The sequence below is a fragment of the Dipodomys merriami genome, unplaced genomic scaffold (assembly GCF_024711535.1).
Source record: "Dipodomys merriami isolate MVZ:Mamm:240054 unplaced genomic scaffold, mDipMer1.0.p SCAF_49, whole genome shotgun sequence".
Classification (NCBI taxonomy): domain Eukaryota; kingdom Metazoa; phylum Chordata; class Mammalia; order Rodentia; family Heteromyidae; genus Dipodomys; species Dipodomys merriami.
Window position 1 is genome coordinate 1367802 of NW_027206057.1, and position 21192 is coordinate 1388993.

A 21192-nucleotide genomic window follows, 5' to 3' on the forward strand; every position below is an offset into this window, starting at 1 on the left:
TTATTATACAATATTAACTATCTTATACATTTTGAGTCTATATAGTAATATATTATAAATTATATAATCAATTATATAATATAATCTCTTAAAACTATTATATAATCAATTATATTACATAATCTGTCATCTGTGGGAGTACTGGATTCTATGTGATTTCTATTTTATTTTATTTTTTAATAGTTAAATTGTATTAATTTAAGAGTAAACATGCAAAACTATATCTATTGTGGAAAAATGCACATTAATGAAGACATACTATGACCATGTTCTATAAATTTATCTCAAGGTTATATCTCCCATATTTCTAGAACCTAAGAAAAAATTAACTACTTGGTTATACATATAAAGGATTTTTAGCAGTAATAAAGTTTATATTTAATATATAATAGATTTCTTAGTCATTTAAAAATTTAGTAACATACTATTTTTCATTTTCATTATTTGAAGTAAATTGAGCAATCTTTCACCTATTGAATAGAAAATGGTAAGATTGTGTCTTTATAAGCCTAAGTAAATATTTATATATTTAAAATTAATTTTACTTTATATAAGTATAATCACAATATTTTAATATTACTGATTAAATTATACACTTTTTAGTGGATTCCCAGTGACTTTGGAGGGGGCTGGATTTAACTTATTTTTGAGTCAGGGTCTTGCTGTGAAGCTCAGGTTGACAGACGACATAATTAGGCAGGCCTTGAACTCAGTATCCCACTCCATCTCCCACGTGCTGGGAGTTGCACCACCATGTCTGCCTCAGGATGCTATTATCACTAAAGAAATCTGTCCACTTTCTTATTCAATTCTTCTTCTCATGGGTAGCCTTATTATGCAGACCCAGGGGTAATAGAGAAAGAATGAGGATTCAAAATCCTCCAACCAGGAAGAGCAGACCAGCAAGTGAGCCCAGGACAGAAGCCACACTGGGTCACAGGTTGTGTCTATGTTGGCGATAGAAGGATTGGACTTTCCTTAGGACCTAGAAGACAGGACAGAATGCAGGGAGTTGATTCAAATGGGAGTAGGATTTCAAAAGGCTGCAGTACAGGAGCTGATTACAGAATGACAGAGAAGGAAGACCCAGAACTACAGAAAGTAGGGGTCTGGATTAGGACTGGGCATTTGCCTTTCTTCCTGCACAAGAAGTGATGAGGGCTGGGTGCAGATGGCCCACACTATAATCCTAGATACTCAGGATCCTGGCATCTGAGGATCATGGTTCAAAACTAGCTGGGGCAGAAAAGTCTGTGAAACTCTTATCTCCAATTAACCACCAAAAAACTGGAGAATGAAGCTGTGGCTCAAGTGCTAGAATGGCAGCCTTTGAGTGGGAAACCTCAGGACAGCACCCAGGCCCTGAGTACAAATCCTAGCACCAGCACATGAACATGCTGAGCATGCATACACACACACACACACACACACACACACACACACACACACACACACACACACGTTACAATGACAATGAGTAGTCACTGGCCTTCATCAATTTGTTTGTGCTGTACTTGCCTGAGAGTCCCTGGCAGTGTGACCTGTCACTTAGGTTTGTGACATGGGAGTGGAGCTGGAGGACAAGAAGTCCTGGGAAGCGTGTAGGGGCTCTGGGATGATGGGCTTGTTCTTTAAGGGTGCTGTTGCTTCCATTACCTTGTAAATCATTATTAATAGTGGCACTTTTGAGAGTATAACATATCCCCTCTGAGTATGAGCTAAACAATGTAGCCTCATTTTTTTTCTTTCTTTCTTTTTTAAATATTTTTATTGTAAAGATACTGTACAGAGGGGTTACAGTTACATGAGCAAGGTAATGAGTCCATTTCCTATTGAGCATTGTTACCCACTCTTTGTTTTTCCCCTGCCATCTCTTTCCTCGCCACCCCTCCCACCACAAAGTTGTAGCATTCGTTTTCAACATAGTGTCTTGTACATTTCGTTGTTACAATGGGTCAGCCTGTATCCTTATTTCAGCATTTTGTTATTTCCCTTCCCCTCCCCAAATTAGAAAAATTTATATACAAGATGTAGGACACTGGAATCAAATACAGTGACAACAGGGATAAACCATGGGGGACGAACATACAAAGAAACCACAACAACAATAGTACATTATAAGTACATTAAAAGGAAAAACAAGAAAGATAAAATCTCTCATGTCCCTATCTTGGGGTTCATTTCACCAACATCATCTTCTATGGTCATATGTACATAGCTTTTGACCTCTTCAGCTTGTCCTAGACATATACTAGTTATTGCAAATAAGGGAAACCATGGGACCTATGTTTCTTTGAGTCTGGCTTACTTCACTTAATTTTTTCCAAGTCTTTCCATTTCCTAACTAATGGGGCAATGTCATTCTTTCTGATGGAGGCATAGAATTCCATTGTAAATATATACCACATTTTCTTCATCCACTCATTACTGAGGGGCATCTGGGTTGGTTCCATATCTTAGCTATAGTGTATAATGCTGCAGTAAACATAGTTGTGCTGGTAACTTTAGTATGGCATTGTTTGGAATCGTTTGGCCCAAAAGTGGGATTGCTGGGTCAAAGAGGAGCTCTATGTGGAGTCTTTTGAGGAACCTCCATATTGCTTTCCAAAGTGGTCGAACAAGTTTACACTCCCACCAACAATGCAGTAGGATTCCCTTCTGTGCACATCCCCTCCAGCATCTGTTGTTATTTTATTTCTTGATGATAGCCATTCTAACTGGAGTGAAGTGGAATCTCAATATTGTTTTGATTTGCATTTCTTTTATGGCCTAGGGAGGTAGAACATTTCTTCATGTTTCTATTGGTCATTCTTATTTCCTCTTCAAAGAAGTCTCTCTTTAAGTTTTTAGCCCACTTATCAATCAGACAGTTCTTTGAAGATTTGTTGTTTTCCTTCTTTCTTTCTTTCTTTCTTTCTTTCTTTCTTTCTTTCTTTCTTTCTTTCTTTCTTTCTTTTCTTTCTTTCTTTCTTTCTTTCTTTCCTTCTTTCTTCCCTTCATCCCTTCCTTCCTTCCTCTCTCCCCCCTCCCTTTTTTTTGAGCTGATTCTAGATGTACTGTTCCTGAGCTATTTTACTCAAAGCTAGTACTCTGACACTTAAGCCATAGCTCCATTTATGGCATTGTTTTTGTTGTGTTTAATTGGAGATAAGAGTCTCAGGGACTTTCCAGCCCAAGCTGGCTTTGGACTATGATCCTCAGATCTCAGCCTCTCTCAGGTTAGCTAGGATTATAGGCATGAGCCACCAGCACCTAGTTTAGACTCAATTTCTAAGGATTTTTTTCTTTACTAAATTTACTATTTGACTTGGGAAGCAGATTAGCTAGTATGTTGTGTTGTGTGACTTATCTCTTTGAGACGAGTGTTCCAAGTTTTCTTGTCCCTGTGGTCCTTGGCTGATGACGACTTTGTAATCATATTTTTCTAGCCAACATAATACAAAGTAGAGAGCTTGCCAGTAACATTCAGTATCACAGCCAAGAGATCACTGTAAGAATGAAGGCTGGACCTAGTGACTCTCAAAACCAAACTCTTGGCATACAATGGGATGATAAAGCATCAAGAAAGCCAGTAAGAAAGAGTGTGAAAAGGTCCAAATTACAACTTTTAGTCTGAAGAGCCATGGTTGGCCCTTTCTAAATTTCTGTTTAACTTTTGAAACTGGCTTTTGTATCTGAAAACATGAAGCTATTATGAACTAGAATCTGGCAAAGCTAAACTAGGAGTAAATTAATTTAGAACCTTATTGCAAAAAAATTTTTTTTGCACACTTTTCGTGGGACTGCGATTGAACTCTTCAATCTCTTCAGTCTCTTCAATCTCTTCAAACTCTTCAAGGGCTTCACACTTACTAGACAGGTATTCAACCACTTGTACACCTCAGCCCTTTTTGTTTTATGTGGTGTGTGTGTGTGTGTGTGTGTGTGTGTGTGTGTGTGTGTGTGTGTGTGTGTGTGCATGCACCAGACCTGAGGCTTGAACACAGGGTTTGAGCACTGTCCTTAAACTTTTGTGCTAGTACTCTACCACTTTGAGCCACAGTGCCATTTGGGTAGGGGTGGGGGTAGTTAACTGGACATAACAGTCTCACAGACCTTCCTGCCTGAGCTGCTTTGAACCTTGATCCTCAGATCTCAGCCTCCTAAGTTGCTAGGATTACAGGTGTGAGCCACCAACACCTGGCTCCTTTATGCTTTTTGTTTGTTTGGTTTTGATAGACTTTCATGTTTTTACCTGGGCTAGCCTGCTTCCTTTATGTGATTTACCCATAGCTAGGATGACAGACTTTTCATGTAATGGAGTCTGACTAATTTTTTGATGGGCTGACCAAGAGTCATGATCCTCTTGATCTCTACCTCCTAAGTAGCTGGGGTTACAAGTATGAGCCATTGTAATCAGCCTGAACATTTTCTTTTAATGTTTCAGTTTAGAAGTCACATCCAGGGCTGGGAAGGTGGCTTAGAGGTAGAGCGCTTGCCTTGCATGCATGAGGCCCTGGGTTCAATTCCTCAGAACCACATAAGCAAAAAGAAAAAAGCCGGAAGTGGAGCTGTGGCTCAAGTGGCAGAGCGCTAGCCTTGAGCTGAAGAGCTGAGGGACAGCGCCCAGGCCCAGAGTTCAGGCCCCATGACCAGACCCCCCCACACACACAAAAAAAGAAGTCAGATCCAGGTCATTATGCTAGCAATTTGTTTTTGAGATATTATGAAATTTTAAAGAAATTTAAATTTAAAATTAGGAACTAACCATGAATCTAGTCTTGAGCTGACTAAGGCTCATTATTTTGGTAATTATTTTTCTTTTTCTTAGGTCAGCCTGCCTTGCAAATAGTCTCAGAGTCAGTTGATGATAATATCATAATATGGTTATTTGGGGGAGTGCTATTGGACATTGATGGCACTACTTAGCTTGATGGCACTAATCAGAGTAAAAGATTTTTTTGTTGTTGTTCTGTTTTTGTCGGTCGTGGAGCTTGAACTCTGGGCTTGGGTGCTATCCCTCAGCTCTTCAGCACAAGGCTAGCGCTCTACCACTTGAGCCACAGCACCACTTCCAGTTCTCTGAGTGGTTTATTGGAGATAAGAGTCTCACAGACTTTTCCTGTCTGGACTGGCTTTGAACCAAGATCCTCAGATCTCAGCCTCCTGAGTAGCTTAGATTACAGGCATGAGCCCAGTCAGAGTAAAGGATTTGAGAGAGAGAGAGAGAGACGGAAAGACAGAGAGACAGAGAGACAGAGACAGAGACAGAGCAAGCCATGATCCTCACATATTAATTCATGTTCCTCTCTGGTGAGCCCCACATGGAAATACCAAATCCAAAATATTACTCTTGTGACCTTTTATTTAATCAAATACTGAGCTTTGAATATTTTTTCTCCCATTTTATTTACAAAATAAAATCAAATGATGAGTGTGTTTTAACTTGTGGAATGGGAAACAAATTGGAATAGTAGACTATTCTTTTGTGTGTGTCCTACACTAAGTCAGTAGAGTCATATTAAGGCAAAAATATTTCAATGATTCCAGGACAGATTCAGTATAATTCTTATATAGACAAGTAAATTTTAGTTCTTATTGTAACTCACATTTTCTTAATGCTTCCATATACCCATTTATAGTTTCATAAAAATTGAGTCATGTTTGCTCTGAATAAAAAAGAAATATATATCAGATAAGTTACCTGAATGAAAGCATGGTTTCTTTCATTCAGTTAAATTCTGTACATTTGTAGACAATAATCATTGAAAAGTCAATCCTAATGTTGTATGCGATAAAATGAATACATTTTGAAGTGATTATGTGTAAGAACCACTATGTAAAATATAAGTGTATGTAGACATTGACTATAATTTTATTTTTTTGTCGGTCGTGGGGCTTGAACTCTGGGCCTGGGCACTCTCCCTATGCTCTTCAGCTCAAGGCGAGCACTCTACCACTTGAGCCACAGAACCACTTCCGGTTTTCTAGTGGTTTATTGGAGATAAGAGTCTCATGGACTTCTCTGCCCCGGCTGGCTTTGAACCATGATCCTCAGATCTCAGCCTCCTCAGTAGCTAGGATAACAGGTGTGAGGCACCGGCACCCTGCTAACTATAAAATAAAAGCCTCAAAGAGAATATTTGTCAAAATATTTATATTATACATGTGATATATATACCAAATAAAAATATATCAAAAAGTGTGATCTTTCAAAGACATATTTTATTATCATTTTTGTTGTTTAAATAGAACTAGTTCATAGAAAAATCAGCTATGATTAATCTCTTCAAGTCATAAGTAAAATGTGAGGTTAATCAAATATTAACAGAATAAGAGTGCTTTATACTTCATCTTGGATGATTCATTGGAAAATCCTTAATTCATAGTTGAGCAAATAGTTTGTAAGAGATTTGAACATTTTTAAAGCTTCTCAATTATTTAGGAAAAAGACAAGGGCTTCAGTTCAGCTGTATGGATTACTAAAGTTTTTTCTCAAACTATATATGGTACAAAAGCCAAAAACTTTTTGAGTTAAAGATCATATAATTAGTGGTTTTTTAATGAATAGCTTTTCAATTAATTGCATCCTGAGCTTTCAACTTCTGTTAAAGATAAGGGTAATTTTCTGATGCTGCTTCTTAGCGTTGGCAACAATTCTAAAATATGACTTGTCCTATGCAGAAATTACTTCCAGGAAAAATAAAATGGCTTCAAATCAGCTTTTCCAAAAGCAAGATCTTTATTTTTGGTAGACATCTCACCTGGCTTATATTGATCATCTTACTGTGTTTCCTCAAACTGATTGCATCCTAGGATGCTACTTTCTCATGCAGAGGGAAGACTTAAATGGAGACACACTACTCGTGGATCCAGATGGTGCAGTGAGCAGACATGTTTACTTCCGATCCCAACTCTCCCCTTCTCTATGCCTCTTATCTAGCAGAGTGGAAGGTTCAAAAATAAGATTAAAAAGCTAGATTACAGAAAATAGAAGTTATTCCTCTGTTAATATGAATAATAGTATGTATATTATTCTTATACAATAACTTTTTAAAATGTATGTAGTATTTGTTTTGTGATAACTTACGTTAGAAGAATATTTTTCTCCCCAACTGCTCTAGGGCAGAAATAGTTGGGAAGAAATGGAGTAAAAAGCTGAAAGAGAAACTTACAATGGAAAGTCTGTGAAAGACTTTGAAAAAGAAAATAGAATGGCTAGTAGAGCCACAAAGGCAATTCTTGAGAAAAACAAATTCTACAATAATCTCTGCTAATATATTTATGACTCCTGAGGTAAGGCACTAAGACTTGACAAGTTTTGTTTTCTCTGCAAATATCATTGGAATGTTTCCTCAACAGAATACTAGGAAAACAAGCTGCCTGTTTAAGAGCATGTTTATCATTAATGAATGTAACTCAAACTTAAGACATACCAGAAGATTTCTCTGGGGTTTTCTTAGTTAAAATTTGGGCCAAATGGGAGCAGTTTTTAAAAGACTTTCAATGAGAATATTTCTTGCTGCACAAAAGTGAAGGTAAGTTTATATCTGAGTATTTATTTGTTCAGATATTTGAGAGCAAATTTATTTTTCATATGCTATTTGAAATACAGGAATAACAAAAAACGTTGTTATGCAAGAAAATACAGTTGAAAAACAAGCAGAAAATTTAATAATAAATATGAGTAATAACAAATATAGATAACAAAATGAATGCACCTGTCTCAGCATTGACCTCATCAGATTGTTGGATCATTTACCCATTTGGTGGTTTTAGAAGTTAGGGTTTTTTATAAAACCCTAAGGACTTACCCTGGGCTTTACAAATATGAATACAAATATGAAATCTAAACCTGAAATTTACATTTCTTCCTTATGTATTGTAGTTTGGATGTAAAGTATGCCTCTCAAAAAGGCTCATGGAAGGGCTGCAGGTGTGGGTCAAGTAGTAAGGCCATGCACCTAACAAGATAAGGCCCTGAATTCAAAACTCCAGTTTCACCAAACATAATTCTCATGTTGGAGGCTTGCTTTCCAGCTGGTGGCACTATTTAGGGCAGTTCTAAAAACATTAGGAGGTGGGCCCACTAGGGGAAGTGGGTCACTGGGGGAAGAAAGGAGACTGGGCCATGCTCTGTTTCCTACCTACCATTGTGTGTGTCTTCCATCATCTTCCCCCATGACAGAATGAAAAATCTCTGAAACCATGAGCAGACTAAAGCTTCCTGCCTTAAGTTGGTGCAGACATGGGGTTGGGGGAAAATTGTCACAGAAATGCAAAAGTAACTAATATATAGATTTAAAACTGCTTCTGTATTCATTATTGTACTCATGCCTACTAGGAATTTGGAATGCTAAAATGAAATGACAGCAAGCCTATCACTTGAGTAAGAAGATATAAATAGAAATAACCCATCATACAAAGTATTTCTTGTTATGGATATGGATAGTACTGAGAGAATAAGGAGGAGATTGTCTACTAATTTACATTAAACTACTTTACATCAATCCAATATTCCACTAAATGCATATAAGTTTTCATAGTATACATAAAAAATTTTAACTAGTACTTTTAACTAGTACTTTTTTGGATTAAAATTGCATCTATTAAATCTTTTTGGCCATTACTTAGAAAGGGAGCATGCAATACTTAGTAATAGCTAGGCACAACAAAAGCTTTATATAGAAAACATATGGTTGGCTTCACAAATACTGATGGTAATATTTTAGTTGATTTCCAAACTTTTATCTGTAAGACAAAATAGGTTAGTAACTAACTCATTAAGATAATAAAAGTGTCTACTGCCAAATATCTATTTGAAAAGCTTACTTCTGCAATTCAAAAGGAAGAAGTCTCTACCCCATGTAACAAGATAAGCTTATTAAAAATAAAGTCAAATCAATTTTATGGCTAATTTTAAATGTTCATATGTAAAAGTAAAATAAATGTTAAGTGCTTAAATCTTATTACAAATGTTTGAAGTAAGAATTAGTTAATTTGGGGATTTTTATTTTAATCAGATACTTCTAAGAAGATACTATAGGTTTTCAGCTGGGCAGATGTTTGAATTCTACAAAATTCAGAAAGATTTTCATAGGCTAAAAACAAATAACTTATATTTGTTGAAGGTATAATATTTGCTGGTTGTATTCTTTTAATACTCACGTCCATTTCCAGATTTGTAGCTATTATATACAATGCTATGAGTATCCTCATCTCTGGGTGCACATATGCACACAATAATGTGTGCATATTAGAAATAAGGGTTGAATACTTATAATCTTCAACTCTAAAATACAAAATGGCCTCAAGTCCAAAATGTAGGGCACAGACATAACACTAATGTAAAAAACCTCACAGAATTCTATATTTGACTGTATGGACTAGTGTCAAAAGATGGGTTAACTAAACATAATGGATAAAATTATTTTCAGGCCTTATGACTAAGATGCATACAAAACAAATGGGATGTTCTGTTTAAAAGTAGATCCTTTTTTATTCTTTATATGCAAATACTCTAAAATTCGAATTCTTTTTTATATATTTTTTGTGGTTTTTTTGCAAGATAATGAGTACATTTCTTATCAAGCATTGTTGCCTCCTCCTTTGTATCCCCTTCCCATCCCTTCTCATCCTCCCCTCTCCCCACCCATTTTTCGACATAACGACTTGTACATCTCATTGTTGCAATGGGTCCACCTGTATCCCAAGTTAAACGATTTGTTTTTTTCCCTTCCCCTCCACAAATTATACCAACATCAAATACAGAGAACGTATGGGTTATACTGTGGGGGAGGGACATACAAAGCAACATAGAAATTATCTTATAAATATGATAGAAACAATTGCATGAAAGGAAAAAAAACAAAAAAAAACATTTGAATACTTATCTTGGGGTTCATCCCCTAACATCAACTTATCTGACCTTTTCTGCTTGACTCAGACATATACTAGTTATTGCAAATAAGGGAAACCATGCGACCTACGTTTCTTTGGGCATGGCTTACTTCACTTAATATATTTTTTTCCAAGTCTTTCAAATTCCTAATAAATGGGGCAATGTCATTCTTTCTGGTGGGGGCATAGAATTCCATTGTGTATATATACCACATTTTCTTGATCCATTCATCTACTGAGGGACATCTGGGTTGGTTCCATATCTTAGCTATAGTTAATAATGCTGCAATAAACATAGTCGTGCTGGTAGCTTTAGTGTGGTCTTGTTTGTAAACATTTGGGTAAATGCTCAAAAGTGGGATTGCTGGGTCATAGGGGAGCTCTATGTGTGGAGTCTTTTGAGGAACCTCCATACTGCTTTCCAAAGTGGTTGAACAAGTTTACACTCCCACCAACAATGCAGTAAGATTCCCTTCTGTCTGCATGCCCTCCAGCATCTGTTGTTATTAGAGTTCTTGATTATAGCCATTCTAACTGGGGTGAGGTGGTATCTCAACGTTGTTTTGATTTGAATTTCTTTTATGGCTAGAGAAGTTGAGCATTTCTTCATGTGTCTATTGGCCATCCGTCTTTCCTCTTCAGAGAAGTTTCTCTTTAAGTCTTTAGCCCACTTATTTATTGGGCAGTTGTTTCTTTGAAGTAAAAATCCGAATTCTTAATCCAAAAAGGACCAATCGAAAACACTTCTAGTCCCATGCACTTTGGATAAAGTATACATAGACTGAATATATAGGAATTATGATTTCCAAGTCATGCCATAAACATATAGTGAGTTTCAAATGAGAATTTCAAGCATCTTCCAAGGTAATTTCAGGATATAAGAATTCTAGTCACTTCTCAGCCTAATAATATTTTAATCATTTTGTGATACTATACTAGTGTCTTTTCCCCCCTGTTCTTACTAAGGATTGAATCCTATGTTTCACACTAGTTGTAATACCACTTGAGCCACATCCTTAGCCATTCTGTCTTCATTTTGTTTTTAAAATGCCAGTCTTACTACCTCAAACTGGACTAGTCTCAAGCTTCTGATTTCCCTACTTCTACCTCTGCTCTTGCCTCCCAAGTAGCTGGAATTCCAGAAGTGTGCCACCATGTTTGGCTTTAAAGTGATATCTTTTGCTGTTCTTAAAGTGCAGTTCTGATGTGACTAATAAGTTTGGGCATTTTCATATATTTATTGATCATTTAGATATCTTCCTTTGTGCGGTGCTGACTATAAATTTTATTTGCTGGTTTACTCCTTTATAGAAGTTCTTTTTAATGAATGTGTGAATCCTATATAAGATAACTATGTGGCAAACCTCTTTTCTTCTGATATGGTTTGCATTTTCACTCATAATCTAATTAATGAAAATAAGTTCTTAACTTTAATGCTATATGTCAATCTTTTCTTTATGGATATGATTCTTGGGTTCTGTTTAAGAAATATTTGCCTTGATGAAAACTAATACGTTGGCAGGTTTTATTTTTTTGTTTGTTTCTTTTTCAGTATTTTGATGTTGTTATTCCATTCTTTTAGCTTGTATTGTTTGGGCTGAAAGACAGCTGACAAACCTGTTCCTGAGCTTTTCTGTTTGTATTTAGTTTGCAGCTGTGTTACCATGGTGTACTTAGGTGTGGTTTGACTTTAAGTTTACCTGCTTAGGTTCCATATGGGCTTTCAGTTCTATGGCTTGATGACTTTTATTAGTTTGCAACCATTCCTGGCTACAATCTATTCAAGTATTTCTTATGTTCTATTTTTCTCTTTCTTATAAATATAAATATAAATATGTTTTGTCTTGTTCCCTATATCTTACATTGTCTCATCTTTGTAAAAGTTCATGATTTAGTCTAGATAATTTTTATTTTTAATATTTCTCCCCACTATTTCTCACATTAGTTATATCTAGTCGGCATTCAATCTGTTTATGAATTTTGGTTATGGCATTTTACAATTTTTTACACTTCTTTTTATTATCTTCAAGTAGTTGTACAAAGGGCTAGCATGCAATCTCCTATTTTTGAACTTACTAATTATAGTTATTTTATAGCTTGTTTGAAAACTCTAGTATCTGCATATCTTGTGGACCTGTTTGTTCTTCCTGGGTTTGGGTTTTTGTTGTTGTTTTTGTTGTTTTTTTGTTTTGTTTTGTTTTGTTTTAGTGGTCGTGGGGCTTGAACTCTGGGCCTAGGCACTGTCCCTGAGCTCTTCAGCTCATAGGCTTGAGTCACTTCTGGCTTTCTAATGGTTAATTGGAGATAAGAGTCTCATAGACTTTCCTTGCCTTGGCTTTGAACTGGGATCCTCAGATCTCAGCTTCCTGAGTAGCTAGGATTACAGGCATGAGCCACTTGCACCCAGCTTGCTTTGTTTTGTTTTGTTTTGTTGTTTGTGTGTGTTTTTGCTTAGTCTGATCTTTTGTCTTCAGAGTACACGTGATAATTTCTAATTGAGTGATAAATGCTGTTAGTTGAAAATTAGAACTTGAGACTCCAGATGATGCTTTTGTAGTCTGTTGGGCTGAGAAAGATACCAACACAAAATTAAGCTAATCAGAGACTGAATTTTAGTCTTTGTGAGAGTTGATTTATTGCCTGTGTATTCATAGCTTATTAACGGCTTACTCCTGGACTATCTATTCATTCAGCAGTTCAATTGAAAGCCAGTGGTATTTGCTTGTGTTTTTCTGCATTGATGAATACTGAACTACTTTTTTTCTGCCACACTCTGTGGAAACCCTGTGAAGATTCTCAGCCTTTGGCTGTTGCTTGTAAACTGGCAAGTGGATGTACTACAGAAAATAACAGACTCCCTTCTCAGCATTTCCATTCTAAGTAGAATCTTGGCTTCTTGACAGATTTGGAATACCTTCAGTGTGATTTTTTTACATTCTATTCAAATTTCATAGTTTTTTCTCACTAGAAGTATTGGTGCAATAAAAACTAGACTTCTGGAAATGAAAATATCTTATTTGTTCAGGAAATCGTTTGTGCTTATTGTATACAAGGCAGTATTTTTATTAGCTCTGTTGTTTAAGCATCAGTAAGTTATTCTTGTCCTATTGTACATAAAATATAAACAAATGAGATTATTTCAACTTGTGATAAGGACTATGAAGGAAATAAACAGTAGGCATGTAAAAGAATAGGGGTTAAGGGAAGATGACATTTAAAACATTAAAGATGTGAAGACAGTTAAGTGAAAACCTGGGGAAAGGGAGGAAATAAAAAGCATGAAATTCAAATGTAGGAGGGGTACTTACTTACTATGTTTCCCTCCTGAGGGAACAGGAGGAAAACTGGGAGAGTATGAAGGCAGGAGTGACATTTTCCAAAAAGAAATGTACTTATTACTTGACTTATGAAACTGTAACACCTCTATTATCTTTATAGTAACAATAAAACAAGAAAAGAAAAAAATAATCTGAATTAAGAACTGTATCACAAATCCTTGTTATTTTTGTGACACATTTCTAATCATATAGATCTTCATAAAATTTTAGTATGAGCCAAAAAATGCTTTGAACCATTTACTAAATATGTGAAATTTTCAAAAAGCATGAAGATCCTTTTGGATAAGATCACCCTTCTCTTTCTTGCTCTTCATTTTTCTCCTCCCATCCTTACCCACAAAGTTGTATAGTTCATTTTCAGCATGGTGTCTAGTGAATACTACTGCTACATTATTTCCCCTTTGTCCCTCCATTTCTGTGCTCCCTCACCTCCCAAAGAGAGAGAAACAAACAAGACTAAAAGAAAACAAAAGCAGCAACAAAGAAAAAACTTTCTTGTCTCCACGTCTTCCTGGAGTGAAGTTCTTGAGGAGGCCAGTGAGGCTAGGAATTTATGGGAGAAGGAATTAATTAAAGGATGTAAAATTAGAGAGGCAATCCCTGAAAGAGCTCCATGCAATGGAAGAAGAGTTATATGTAAACAGGAGATGCTAAAAATAGCTACGTTTCTGATTTGAGCCATTAGTTATCATTTTAGGTTAAAGAAAACAAAAAAAAACTCATATTAGGGAAATGAGTATTAATAAATATATTTGTACCTGATCCTGGTGGCATATGACTGTAGCTTCAGCTATCAGAAAGACTGATAAGAGGAGCATTTGAGTCCATAATGTAAGACCATCTTGGGATCCAGACATGGTAGTATATGCCTGTAATCCCTGTACTTGGAAGGTGAAGGCAGAAAGGTATTGAGTTCAAGGTCAGCCTGGGCTAGATAGTGAGGCTCTGTCTCAAACAAAACACAAAGCAGAAGATGTCAAGTTGAGAAATTCTAGTATAAAGATAGTTTAATACTATACAATTGGGTAAACTTACCTGAAGAAATACCATAGAACAAGAAGAGAACCTACGTCAGGCCTTGGGATGATGACAATATTTACAGATTAAGCACAAGAGGAGAAGCAGCTAAAGTCAAAGGAAGAATACCAGAAGAATGTGTGGTCTCATAAGCTAAGTAAAAGTGCTTAAGTAGGAAGAGACAGAAGGTAACTATGACTGAGAAATGCCATCGTATTAGACAGTACAGAAAATATCAGTGTCTTTGACAAGACCAGGCTTCTTATCTCTATGGAGCCCGCACTTCATATCAATGTTGAACCGGGCAAGGCAAAGAGGATGAAATGCACAGGTGCCTGCCTCTCACCTTCTCAAAGCACAGTCACTGCTCAGTCATCAAACCATTTGGGGAGGGGCCTCAGGGAAGCGCTTATTTGTTTTGGCACTTCTTGGCAACGCTATCCAATTGTACAATGCAGTCTCAAGCCCCAACAGCATATATCCAGTAAGCTTTTACCCGTGTTCACTTCATACCTCAAGGTGTACTTTCATTTTGGTAACAAATCATTACTTGCCATCAAGGAAATGAAAGGGAAAGAGAAAGGGACAGGGAAAGGGAAAAGAAAGGTTGGTACTGGTGACTCACACCTGTGGTCTCAGCTACTAACGAGTCTGAGATATGGGAATTGTGTTTTGAAAAAAGACCCAAAAGAAAAGTCTATGAGACTCTCTTCTCTGTTACCATCAGAAAGCTGGAAGTGAAGCCAAGAAAGAAGAGGGCTATGGGTTCAAGCTCCAGTACTAGAACCAGTGAGAGAGAGAGAGAGAGAGAGAGAGAGAGAGAGAGAGAGACAGAGAGACAGAGAGAGATGGGTAAGGGAGAGAGGGAAAAGAGAATCAATGAAATAGCATGGTGGACTTAGTAGCAAGACTGGAACGTGCCAAAGAACAAATGGAGGCTTCCAGTTTTAGCAGCGGGATTCACTAATACAAAGTTCACCAATCTCTAAATACCTTAATTCAAATAACTAACTATGTAGCATGTTCATAAGAATCAAACAAAAATTATCAAGTATTTCTTAAAGAAACAGAAAACCAAAACATACTAGTATATAAAGGAGTAACTCCAAAGGTGAGGGGAAGGAGTGGAAATCAAAGGGCAAGGACCAAAGAAATAAAGCCCAGGAACTTACATTGTAATTTACTGGCAGCAACAAATATGTCTAAAATTGGTGCCCATGAAATGCTTTAAGAGAAAGGTGAAACTAAGTATCATCTCAAGGAGAAAACAAAAACTAGTCTCTGTTTGGTTTGGGGTCATCAGATAAGATGGAGCAGCCTTATGTAGTGCTTGACTTTAGAGTGTGATTTATATTACCTGAATGGTACAGTAATCTTAACCCAATAAATAAATATCAATTTATTTCCCAGACTACTGACACTCTTCAATTGCATGGAGAAGCAAATCCATCTGTAGTTTCCTCTGCCCCAATCCTCCAGAGCCCACTTTCCTTTTTGGGGTAGGACTATACCAGGACTATAGGATCCTATTGCCAATTGTGATTTTTCTAATTCTGGGCTTGATTCTGAGACCTTAAGGTAGCTGTTCCTTGAATTCTGTCTGGATTTTATAGCTACATTTCAGTGTCTGAGAGAGAATGAAGAACACAAGAATCAAAATCCCAATCATATTATGTTAAGTAGAAAATGTAAAACCCAAGAGAATTTCCAGAAACAAAAAAGTAATAAAAAATACTCTCAAAGCATGAGCTAAATTGGTAATTAAACACAGCTGAAGATCAAACTCTAATCCACAGAAATTACTCAGTCTGCTGCTGCATGAACAGATCAGAGATGGAAAATGTGAGCAATTATGAGATGTTGAAGACAGAATAAGATGTTCCAACGTGTGTATAACAGAAATTCCAGAGGAGAGTGTCAGGGGAGGTGTAAAGACATGACAATTGAACATCTTTATGTTCTATGACAGACATTATTCTTCAGATTTAAGAAAGTTGAATTCCAGACTGAATAATTAAGAGTCTATACCTGTCTGCAAAACTTCAGTGCCAATTATGAGAATGAATATTAAGCCAAAAGAGAAAAAAATCCATGCAGAAAAGTTAGAGAAGAAATTTCCTCAAAGGTCTAAGGTAAAATATCTCTTGGATTAGATGTATAACCCCAGATAAAATATTTAAGAAGACAAGTCAAACATTGCCATATTTCGACAGAAACTGAATAAACTACTTATATATTGACAGAAAGATTAACTCAAGGATGTACTCACAGCAGAAGGAACTAAATCTAGAACAAAGGAATCTAATGTAAATAGCATTGTTGAAAAAGAACTATTACTAGGAATGGGAAAGAGAAACAGCAGTTATTTAAAATATGGAAGAATAAAAGAGAAACAGCAGTTGTTGAAAATATGGAAGAATAAAACTACTTAATCCTGATAAATTGTAAAGCTTAGAACCTTCTGGAAAGCTACAAATTTTCATAATTATTCCAAGAATTATGATACTTAAATATGTAAAGGTTTTTTTTAATCTACCAAACTTATTTTTTTTCCATTTTGGGTGAAGCCTACTAAACTTGTAAAAAGAGATAATTCCTATCTTCTATCACCGAAGACTAAAACAAGCCACAGGGCTTTCAAATGTATTCTATGATACCATAACAATATCAATACAAGAGAACCATTTAGAAATCATAGCCTAATCTAGGTGTCAGTGACTCATGCTTATAATCCTAGCTACTCTGGAAGGAGATCTGAGGACTGCAGTTCAAAAGTCCATGAAACTCTTATCTCCAATTAGTCACCAAAAGACCAAAAGTGGAGCTGTGGCTCAAGTGGTAGAGTCCTAGTCTTAAGCAAAAAAAGTTCAGGAATGGAGTCTAGGCCATAATTCAAGCCCCAGGATCAGCACCAATAAATAAATATATATAAATTAATAAGTATACATATATATATATAGTGATAGTATTTGTGAACATAATTCAAAAGTGACAGAGCAAATCCTGTAATTTATTTAAAAAATGACTACAAGAAGTTTGGTTTATTCTAAAAAACATAGGGGGAAAAGTTTAGCATTTGGAAGTCTACTTTTGCAAGTTATCGCCTTAATGGTGATCTCCATCCCCCAGGTATGAAAAAAATATCTTAGAAAATTCAGTAAAGAGGATGTCTTAAACTGATTCTTTATGGTTAACTGTACATTCAAAATAACAAAGTTAAAATTTCAGAATATATTTTGGGCATAACAATGGCAAATATAGCATTAAATATATTGGCTAAGCCAATAATCAGATTTAGGGGGCAAAAGAAAAGAAAAGCTACCAGCTAGGTACAGCTCACACCTTGTAATCCTAGATATTCAGGAGGCAGAAACATTTGCTAGATAGGATTTCCACAATAACCAGCAAAAGCAGGGCTCAGGGCCTGGCTCAAGTGGTAGAGCACAAACCTAGCAAGAGTGAGGGTCCTGATTAAAGCCTAGCATTACCATCCCGCTAAAAAGCCAAATCTCAGAGCAAGCAAATCTCTAAACATAGAAAATTCCTCTTTAAAATCAGAAATAGAACAAATATTATTATTGCTATAAACTAGAATGGGAATAAACTAAAAATAAATGATACAAGGATTAGTAAGTAAGTATGCTGGTACTAAGGCCTAAACTCCAAGCCTCCAACTGACTTGGCTGGCTTTCTTGCTCACAATTAGTACTCTACCACTTGTGCCATGTCTCCAGTCCTGGATTAAAAAAAGAAGAAACAGTTATTCAGAGTGGACATGACTCTCTACATTTTAAAACTTCTAAAAATTTACACATGAACTATCTGAAGCAATTCACCAACCTGACACACATAAGGCTCTAAATTAAACTCCTCAGTGTCACTCCAACCCTTCCCCAAGCCAATTCTTATAGCAAGCATTGTACTACCCAGCAAAATAAACTTTCTCTCGAAATTCAGAAACAAAAAGAATGTTCCTATTGCTATTTGTATAAACTATAATATAAGAATTTGTATGTGTGTACTGATACTGGGGCTTGAACTCTGAGCCTCTCATGCTCATATAGTTGAAACAAATTTCATTCCTGCATTATCCCCTAGCTTGTTTGGGTTAAGATACAGCATGTTAGCTGGATGCTCCCAGAGTAGGATAATGGTGTTCTACACATGAAGCACTATTAGAGAAATATTAATAGCTTTAAAATTGGGAAGAAATAAATTAAGGCTGCCAAAACCCTTCTCATTTGTATTTGAAAAGGAGTACACAAGGAAGTAGAAGCCATTCAAAGGTATTTTAAAAAAAGAGACAGCCACAATGGCTCATATAGTAGCTCATACTTGTAAACTCAGCTTCATGGGGACATATAGATAGGAGGATCACTAGCTGAGGCTATCCTTGGGAAAATACTAGAGAGCCTTTCTGAAAAAATAACTAAAGCAAATGAGCTGTTAGTATTACTTGAGTGGTAGATCTCTGGTCTACCAAAGGCCTCATTGAGTGAACTCATTTGAGGACCATGAGTGAGATCAAACCACAGCATTGTGAGGGAAGGTTATTCAGTTAAAAAAGAAGGGGTAAGATTTTGTCTTAGATCAGTATAGTTTAACAAAAATAGACTAGGTGGTATAAACAAGAGGAATATATTTCTCATTGTTAGAACTATGGGCAGTCTGAGATGAGGTTGGCCATGCAGTGGGGTTCTGGAAAGGCTCTCTTTCTGAATTGCAGATGGCTGTCTTCTTGCTGCGTAGTACCCAACAGAGAGAAAATGGTGGGAAGAAGCTTCCTAGAGTCTCCTCTTATAAAGACACTAATCTCATTATGAGGGCACCACTCTTGTGACTTCATTATGTCCCAAAGACCCCATTGCCAAAAGCGATAGCATCGTAACCTATAGCTTTAACATATGACTTTGGAGGTAATGCAAACATTTAGGCTAGAATAGTCCTACAAAACTGAACCTTATTAGATTATTATGACAAAATGTGGTGATGCTTTCTCTTCATCAATAGTGTAGAATGAAGAGAATTAGAACAATTTGGTAGAGAAATACTTAGGTTTTAAGTTTTTCTTCATCTATATATTGTTACCTGTTTCCTAGTTTTTCAGTTTAAGTTATGTTAGTTTCCCTGTTACTGTTTTCCCCATCTGTTCTCAACCAGGACTCATAAATGGGCTATGGGACACTGACAGATCTTAATTCTACACTTAGAAAATATAACTAATATTAACCATAGACCAATCCCTGTGACACTTTCCTTTAATGAAAGAGCAACATAATTCATAGCTAATCCACAGGTGACACAGTGCAATTGCAGTAAAGATGTTCTAATGTACCTTACCCTTCGTTAGAGTGACTATGTTCTGATTTGTTAAATTGCACTTTGTAGTCTCAATTCTTGGATCAAGATGGTGGGTTGTCTGGGATGAACATCCTTTCAAACTGAGCTGGCCACTCTCTTTGGAAAGAATTTTGACTTACATATCAGATGGGTTCCTAGTAACTGTCTTTAATTAGAAGTAGTTCTACAATTAAGATGGTCATGTAACTCAAAACTGGAAAAGCATAATCAGAAGTTAGAAGGACCAATTAATGGGAAGCCAATCAATGAACTGAAAGGATTTCATTACATCAGGTATCAGTTTTTTTGAAAAAAATAAATGAGATAAAAGATAAAAATAGTAAAATATTCATACTGTCCAAAGTACTTTAAGGTCAAGGAAGAACTAGAAATTAGATCAAACCAGGTGGTGAAACTGTGCTGGTAGCTAATTTCTACTTAAGGACACCATAAAATGATCATAGTTTCTTGACAATCAAGTTTTAAAGACATATCTTTATAAAATCTTTTGTTACATTCACCATGAAATCTCTTTTGCCTGTGTGTGTGTGTGTGTGTGTGTGTGTGTGTGTGTGTGTGTGTGTGTGTGCGTGTGCGTGTGTGCAGACACAGTCTAGGTAATGTACCTGAGCTTTTTTGCTCAAGTCTAAGACTCTGTCCCTTGAGCCACAGCTTCACTTCTGGCTTTTTGGTGGCTAATGGAGATAACAGACTTTCCTGCCTGCTGGCTTTGAACCGCAATCCTCAGATCTCAGTCTCCTGGGATGCTAGGATTACAGGCATGAACCATTAGTACTTGGAGAAAATTTGTGTTTCTTGAAGTACATAAACTCAATGGATAGTGGTTCTATTAAATTTAAGAACTTCAGATCTTGGCAGATGGTATAAAGAGTAACCACAGATAAACAAAGTTTATGGAAAGAAAATAAGTTGTGGAGAATGAATGTTTTCCCCCAAGCATTTATGGTAAGCCAGACAAGTTAAACTTTGCATTGAGCTTCCCTGCAGCATGGTTGGTCAAGGGCTTTAATTTCTACGCTCACAGTCAGTGTTGCCCTGGTAATCATAAAATCTAATCTGTCAGGAATAATTTATTATATCCCTTTCATAATTTAAGATCCCTCAGTGTGCATTGTTTGTCTTAAATCACCTATGGTCCCATTGGGCACCATGGCTTTAGAGCTTATATGAATTTTTTTTCCCTTTCAGATGAATGCTGTCCTCATGGCCTCCCCTGTTCTTTAGCATAGAGTATATATACTAGACTACATATACTTTCTCCCTTCTCATGATTGGATCAAGCATGTCCACGTCTCATTGACTTCTTAGGATTTGCATATTATATTCTGCCTTCTTCCATTATTCTACATTTGCTGGCTAGTTTGCTTTTGGCTATACTTCAGTTATCTCATAATGATCTTATCTCTGGGGCTGGCCTTATAAAAGTATAGCATTCTTGATTTGAAATGGTTCATAGACTAGATATTTGCTCAGAGTTACGGAAGAAAATATTATTCAGAACAGTTTCTGAATTGCTTTGGTAGCAATACATCTTTGTTCCAAATCACAATACCTTGACAATGGCTATTGCCTGTAAAGAGTTGAAAGATTAGGAGCT

General features: G+C 36.3%; 1 protein-coding gene across 10 annotated transcripts in view; it reads left to right on the forward strand.

Annotated features, from left to right (window-relative positions):
* The window catches only part of CUNH2orf88 (chromosome unknown C2orf88 homolog), a 101282-nt gene that overhangs the window by 52849 nt on the left and 27241 nt on the right, over positions 1–21192 (forward strand). Inside the window, exon 1 of one of the 10 annotated variants that reach the window (XM_069995665.1) lies at positions 7256–7275. The exons of the other annotated variants lie outside the window; for them this stretch is intronic. The gene's annotated coding sequence lies outside the window, so the exon portion shown is untranslated. Of the gene's footprint in view, positions 1–7255; positions 7276–21192 lie in introns of those variants that run through there. 10 annotated transcript variants of the gene reach the window in all.